The sequence below is a fragment of the Cucurbita pepo genome, chromosome LG06 (genome assembly GCF_002806865.2).
Source record: "Cucurbita pepo subsp. pepo cultivar mu-cu-16 chromosome LG06, ASM280686v2, whole genome shotgun sequence".
NCBI classification, from domain to species: Eukaryota; Viridiplantae; Streptophyta; class Magnoliopsida; order Cucurbitales; family Cucurbitaceae; genus Cucurbita; species Cucurbita pepo.
The window spans coordinates 8302696-8311057 of record NC_036643.1 but is presented as its reverse complement, the minus strand read 5'-3'; the positions used below and the strand labels follow the sequence as shown (position 1 = coordinate 8311057).

The 8362-nt window shown below is 34.3% G+C and overlaps 1 non-coding gene across 1 annotated transcript; it reads left to right on the top strand.

Annotated features, from left to right (window-relative positions):
• Positions 1-6193: 6193 nt before the first annotated feature.
• On the top strand, positions 6194-6266 carry TRNAR-UCU. Its single transcript has one exon. It is a non-coding gene; the product is annotated as a tRNA-Arg (tRNA).
• The last annotated feature ends 2096 nt before the right edge of the window (positions 6267-8362 follow it).

Sequence of the window (8362 nt, the reverse complement as noted above, 5' to 3'; positions counted from 1 at the left end):
AACAGTAAACGACTTTATAAAGTGAGAGTGGTTTTCTTCATGGTCCGATCTTATGCAATACTCATTGCATAGGACGCCCCCACTCACATGTCTCCACATGCACAATTTAGTGATCGCATTGTTTATATCATATACAAAAGTGGGCCGCATCCATAGTGTCCCCAGAATAAGGTACTCAGCCTTATCCTTATACTATAGATCATTTTGACTATATACTTGAACTTGATCCACTCTTATGTCTCTACATATAGTTCAAGTAGTCATACTATAGCCAGAGTGTTCTTAGTTTATTGGATTTAGATTAATGATCGTAAAGTTCACTTTATTCAATAACAATTTTTTCTGAATAAACAACAATAATAACTTTATTGAAAATAGAATATATCTTTGTTTACAAACTATGAGTTTTAGGACATAAAACCCAACACAGCATTCATTACGTGATTGTGTTTGCCGAAGATTTCTCTTGTTTCAATTGGGTATACTTCTTAAAACACAAAAGTGAAGCTTTTTCAAAATTTATTCAATTTAAGCATGCTATAGAAATTTTTTTTTTATTGAAAAACAAGTGCTTAAACACTGATAATGGAGGATAATTTCTTTCAAATGATTTTATGGAATATTGTAAGGAACATGTGATTCAGCGTCAACAAAAGAGTTATATGCATCATCTTTTCAAACAACATGCCATGTTGTAAATTGGATGCCTCCATGGCCAGGTACAGAATAATCACCATTCGAGCTGATTTCACATCCTAAACCCAATGTGAGTTATTTTTGTATTTTTGGGTCTATTTGTTATGTTCATGTACTCAAACATAATGGAACTAAACTTGATCCAAAGGCCAAGAAATGCATTTTTGTTGGCTATGATATTAATAGAAAGGGTTGGAGGTGTATGGATTTGAAAACAAATAAGGTTATTGTATCTCGTGATGTGATGTTTGATGAAATTTCAAGTTAAAAAGACAATGCATATGGCAGCAAAAGTACAACTATGTTGCACTCTTTCCTAATGATTATACATTAGGGAGAAAAGGTTTTTCAATTGCGATAGACATTCAAGCTAAGGAGACTACAAAAGCCACTACAAATATTGAAGTTACCACAAGAAAAAATCCTCAAAGATAGAAAAGGTTACCAGATCATTTATTTGATTTTGTAGTTGATATTAATGAATTTTCTGTTTTGTCTTGTTTTGTTATGGGACATACAAGTGAAGATGAGCTGAAGTTGTACAATGAAGCTAAAGAGATTTAATTACTTGTAAGTGGGTTTACAAGTTGAAGAAAAAAACTTGATGAGACTTTTAGTCCAGTCACAAGAATGGTAACATTATGGACAATCATCTCTTTAGCTGCTAGTAAAAGATGAACATTATGGTAGCTTGATGTGAAAAATGTTTTCCTTTACGGAGAGTTGATCGTGATATTTTTATGGAGCAGCCGCAAGGATTTACCTTTAAGGAATATCTTGACTATGTGTATAGATTTAAGAAGGCATTGTACGGACTCAAGCAAGCTCCTCGTGCTTGGTTTGGTAAGATTGCTCAATATCTTAATTTTTATGGTTTTAAGTCTTCATGTGCTTATCCAAGCTTGTTTGTTAAGAAAACAGCAACTATATGCACCTTGCTCTTACTTTATGTTGATGACATGATTCTTACTAGTGATAATATTGTTGAAAGCAGTAGTCTCCAAGATGCCTTGTCTGTTAGTTTGAAATGAAAAGATTAGGTGAAGCTGATTGTTTTTTGGATTTGAAAATTAAGAAATGTGATGGTTATTTTCTCTCTCAAGAAGGATATGTAGCAAGTTTATTAGCAGTTTTGTATAGAGAATTCAAGAGATAAAATTACTCCTATGGAACCAAATCTCAAATTAGCTAGAAATGGAGGGAAGTCATTAGAAGATGTTACATTCTTTCGACAACTTTTTGGTAGTTTTGTCTAATTAACTATCACAGCGAGAAATTGCTTTTTCAGTAGGAGTTCTGTCTCAATTTGTGGATCAGCCACATGAGACTCATTCTTGACATTGCTTTTTCAATAGAAGTTGTGTCTCAATTTATGAATCAACCACATGAAACTCATTTAATTGCAGCAAAAATGATTCTTTGTTACATGAAGGGCACTCTAAATTATGGATTAATGTATGAGAAATCAAAGTCATTTTTCTTGAGTGGTTTTGTGGATGTTGATTGGGCTGGTGACGTGAACAAAAGACGCTCCACAATAGGTTTTTGTTTTACAGCACTTTTGCTTTGTAAGTTGTGAAGCAGAATATGTAGTTGCTACAATGGCTATTCAAGAATGGTTGTGGCTCAGTAAACTTATTCAAGAAATGGTGACTACTCTCAATCAGCCCATTCCAATTAATTGTGATAATGAATCAGCCAATTCCAATTAATTGTGATAATGAAAGTGCAATCAAACTTCTTGGAAATCCGGTGTTTCATGCTTGTTCGAAACATATTGAAACTCATTACCATTTTGTTCGAGAGAAAGTGCTATCGCAGTATGTTGAATTGCAGAAAATACATACTAATGAACAAGTTGCAAACATATTTACTAAGGCACTTTCCAAATTAAAGTTTGAAGTTATTCGCAAGGCTCTCGAAGTTATTGAGAAATAAGCTTGCATTAAGGGAGGCGGTCAGAATTTAGTGCAACTTATTGCTAGTTTTAATTAGCTTTATTTATGCAAATAAATTAGTTGCAGGTTAAGTAGTTGTGCATAAATAAATTAGTTGCAGGTTAAGTAGTTGTGTACACATCGGTTGAATTTTTATAGGAGTTATTTCAGTTTAAATAGAAGTCATATGTTAGTAAAATACAGCTAAGAGTACAACAATTCATATGTTAGTAAAATAGAAGTCATATTTTAGTCTTTTTTTTAGTAATAATAATTTCAAATTTATTCACACTTTTGAATGTTAGATATTGCGTCAACATGGGTCATAAACGAGTGGTATGTAACTTTAGAGTCAGTTTGGTTATTTTACACTTACCCTTTGTTCAACCCTTTAACATTGTCAAATGACCTCCAAATTTCATGCATGGCCTAATCATGTCAGGCTAAATCTTCTATTAAAATATCATGGATATCAAAGTCCATTCAGTGGGTTATTTTAAAGTCCCTTGAACCTCGAGAAAATTGTCTGGTTTAGGAATTTAAATTTTGGTTATCTTAATTATTCCATAATCCCTTAACTCTTACTTAAATTAGAGTTAATATAGATTTTTGAGTGATTCCTACTAGTAAAACTTGAGAAAAGTCTAGATTGGTTTTTAAAAAAATTCATAATATACTTTCATCCTCGTGAATCTCCCACTTTCCTCCATCTGAATTCACAGTTTCATAATTGTATGTCATATTTTGGACACCTCATATTGCAATCCACATCCATAAAGGTCTCGAAAACATTAATAATAATAATACTACATTATTATTATTATTATTATTTATTTTATTTTTTTTTATGTTTTGAAACATAAGATTAAAACATCTAATCTTCCTGAGAAAAATCATTTTTCTGCATACACTAATTTCAGTAGCCTACTATTTTTAATGATAGTATAACTTGACAATGATAGATAAACACAACTCTCCACAATGGTATGGTATTGTCCACTTTGAGCATAAGTTCGACTCCTTTTTCTTTTAGAGTCCTTTCTTCTATCTTTGAGGATTCTATTGACACGACTAAGTTTAGAGCATGGCTCTAATACCATGTTAGATGAACACAACTCTCCACAATGGTATGATATTGTCCACTTTGAGCATAAGCTCTGATGACTTTGCTTTGGGCTTCCCCACAAGGCATTAGCCAATGGAGAGAGTATTCCTTGATTATAAACTCATGATCATTCCCTAGATTAACTGTCCAACATAGGATTTGAATACAAATTTTGCTAAATCTAAACCTGTATTATTGAATCATCCATACATCAAGTACCACTCACATTCTAAGTATAGCAAGTCACTAAAAAGTAAAAATAATATCTTTTATTATATTTCGTAAGTCAGACAATGGAAACATTCTGAGTGTACATCATAGTCTAGTCTACAGAATCTATAAGCCTAGAGCTCTAATACAATTTATAACGAATCATGTCAAAGATTCAAATCATGATTCAGATATTAGATTTAACACATAGTGGCCCCGTTCATTCCCCTATATCCCTTGCGACAGGGTCACATTACTTACTTGTAAAGCCCCAAGTAAAGTTAAGGTAACTCAAGTATGTTTAAGAAGCCCACAAGAAGTTTAAAAGAGTGAAGGATAGGAACTAAGAGACTTAAGCCAAGATAAACGGCCTAAGTAAGTAATTTTACCCTAGGAAGGAATTATAAGGATCCAAGGCGTTTGAAAAAGGTTTGTTAAGGAAAATTTAAGCATAAAGGGCAAAAATATCATTTTTCTAATTTTTCTAAAAAATGAAGAGGATTTTAAGGTTTCACCATCAGTTAATCTTCCTCTTCCTCTGTAAAGTATTAACTAGGGGCTTTCATTTAAACAAAAATGAAGTCTTGAATTTCCTTAAACTCGATTTGGAAGCTTTTGGATTATGAATTTCATTGATCCCATGTTTTTCAAAATTAAGAGACTACGGTTCATCAAATTCCCTCAAAGCAATTCTAATCACTTTTAAATTAGCTCCCCAACAAGTTTCACGAAGGAATCAAGTGTTGAAAACATCCCAAGCACATTTCCTCAATTTGAGTTTTCATGGTCGTGGGATGGAGAGGAGGAGTATACCATTGAGGATTAGGGTTATTTACATCCAAAAGGTTAAATTGCTGTAAATACTGGTTAGATTATTTAAGAATAAAAGTCGAGTTCTTTTATGACTAGAACAAAAAAGAAATCGTGGTCGGGAAGGTTATAGTAGCAAAAGCCTCCTCTTAATTGGAAAGCGATTCTGTCTACATACTAGGCTAAAGCATGATCTTTCTTCTTCTCATTCTACGTAATTTCATTTTCATCACCGTCACTTTGATCTCGAAAGATATGAAAGATCTCCGTTTAAGAATTTCTATACTCATGTTTCCCGAAGCCACACTTTGTAACACTCCTTTCATTTATACTCTAAGCATGATTGAGCTGAGACTACAAGTAAATTCATCTATTCAAAACCAATATGAATCAATTTCTAGGCACTCAATGAAGAAGTTTCATGAAGTCCCAAAATCTAAAGACCTAAAAATAAAGGACAATCAAAGAAAAAATTTATGAGATTTGTTTAGGAAAAAACTCCAAATTTTTCGACTAAGGTCCATTAAGCTTTAATCCAAGGATTATATAAACTTGAAGAGGATGAGAAAAGAATATTTCATAAAGAAGTTGACACCGGAAGAGCTCTCTATCAAGTTTCGCAATTACCTTTAGAATCTGCAAAAAAATTGGTATCATGTCGAGAGAAAGAATCGAGAAATTTGCCGCATACATGAGAATTTTCCTTTAAAAATGAATTCCCAAGGTTGAGAGAAAGATAAGGAAGATATCTCATGAAAGAATCGGGAGCTAAAATTGCCTAGAGCGTTTCGACAAATAACAAGTTTCTAGGTTTTAACTCTAGTAAGATTTAAGTTTCCGAACTAACTTTGAAGCATATAACTTTAGCTAAGGTCCAAATGAGGTGAATTCTTGATCTCTAGCTCTTTCATGCAACATGATCTTCAAGTTTCATGACGAAATGAAGGGACTGTAGAAGGCGATTTTCAAAGCAACCTCGCAACAACCACACACTTGTAAATATGTCTTATAAATACATATGTCTGCTAAACGTACCATTTTATCAAACTATCCCTTTCAGTTTCATCGTAAATACTATAAAACTTTTTTTTTTTTTTTTTTAATATTCTCCCCTTTTGCTACAATTTTTAAGTAAAATGAGGCCACTTATGATCCATTTTAAACTCCTTTTGATGAATGATTTATGATGTAATTTCTTAGAACATGTAAATCATATTGATATATATATATATATATATATATATATATATATATTTTTTGTTCAAGAGATTTGTAACGATATTAATGGAATTATGATGAAAAGAACAATGGAAATTGACTTACGAGAATATTTTCTTCTGACAAACAATTATTCCTTTGCCAATCTGAAATACATATAAGTTGTAATCAATGAGCTCCACGTTCAGTTTACATCCAAGTGGTCACATAATGAAAAGCGCCCATGGCCTAATGGATAAGGCGTCTGACTTCTAATCAGGCGATTGTGGGTTCGAGTCCCACTGGGCGTGTCAACTTGTAAACATATGACTAATGATTTTTAAGGAGGAGAATCAAAGATTTGAAGGCAAAGACAATCAACATGCCGTAGAGTGACATGTTGTGAAAAGAAGAAGCTCGACTCTAAGTCTCCGACTCAAATCATGACCCACACCTCGTGGGGTCATGTATATTCACCTCTTTCTACATTTTATTTTTTAGGTGAATGATGCCACTTGTCGACGTGTGGGAGTGCATGAGAGTTTTATGTCACGATCATACATCTTCAAACATGCGGCGTCATGATCTTCACATGCTCCTAACAAACCCTAAGGGGAACTAAAGACTCATTCATATTTTTCGCCCCAATTTTGTAGCTTCGCCCTACCTTAGGTGATGTTCACCTTCGCATGACATTACTACAATAAAGTTGTTACGACATACATGACGTGAGTACAAAACATTCATTTAAAATATTTCATAAAAGGTGCCATGAGCTGAAATATTCATAATAAAATTTTTGAACTAATAATGCAAAGAATAAATAATGTGAACTCTAGATAAAATAAAGAAAAATAAAAACATTGCCCTAAACTAACTTAAGGGCTACTAAATAGACATAAGTGTGACTAACTCTACCCCTTGTTCCTGGCCTGCGACGTCACCATTAGTATGTGGGTGTCTTACTTTTACCTTAATAATAAGAGCAGTACGTAGTTCGAGTATTTTAAGAAATACTTAGTAAGTAACCGCACGTTTGGGGTCGAGAAATACAAACATGAGACATGATGGACCTATTATTTAAAAAGCAACATGGCATGGCCTTAGGTAGCTTTCCAGTCCGAGCAAGGCTGGATGTATAGTACTCTCCTACACACGACCCAACCACGAGCACATGGACCCACAAGGCGGCCGCACGTACCCCCTAGGACTATCTCATTGGGCTAGCACTCGCAAACGTGCTTTCAGACACCACAGTGGGAAAATACCCACATAACATCATGGCGAACATAAATATCGTAAGGCGTAAGTTACACGTTTATACTAGTCATAGCATAAAAGTATTTTGATGCATATGACACACAAAAATGTATGAGGTCCACGTGACTTAAATTAATGACATAAATTATGAGGCAAGTCAAACCTCCATCTATTTACAATGTAACGAGTTTGTGAATGATGCAGACATAGTTTCTATCAAATTTTTCTTACATAACATAACTTACACGGCATGGTCTATGGAGGTTTATACATCATAGATTATCATCATGATAACATATTATTACAACATAGTATAATCATACTAAAGTATAGCTTATAAACACGACATAACACAACATTGAAAAGCATAGCAATCATAATTCTGATATGTGCAAGGGCAACGAGTATGCATCATAATACGTAATACAATTCATCCGACAAGCATATAGTAGAGCCACTTACTTGAGTAGGTTAAACAACCTCTAATTAGCTTATTATACTTTAATCTAGCCAAACACGTGTCATACTCGTCTCAAATGCTATTAAAAAAGTAAAAAATAACTTTAGAAGGATAAAAAATTGTAGGAAAGGGTTCAAAGTAGTGGAACGAATTGGAAATTTGTAAACCAAGTCGTTCACGCTATTGGAGCCGCTACCGTGCCAAGCCGAGCCGAGACGAGAAGCTGATGCTCGAAAGGGACGCGGGTCAGGCTAGGAGCGCGGGTAAGGACATGTATCATAGGGTTAGGATATATACACACATCTGGGTTGGACTACTATCAAGTCAAGCACATGGGTTGTGAGGCTGTTGGGCTTGGAGACGAGCGTCTTGGACCGAGTGCCTATTGGGCCGAAGGATGCACTCATTGGCTCCGCACATGCCCTAATTTAACCTATTTTTCAATCGAGTTGAGTTAATTTTGATTTGTTGTTGCCCAGTAAATTCCTATTTTTGGAGAGTGACTCTAATCGTAACCGCACAGGCCCACCGCCAGTAAATATTGTCTTTTTTTACCTTTGTATTTCGACCTTTCCCTCAAGGCTTTAAAACGCATCTTCTGGAGAGGTTTCCACACCCTTATAAAGGGTGTTTTGTTCTCCTCCCCAACCAATGTGGGATATCACACTAACGTAGAGACGGATAGAA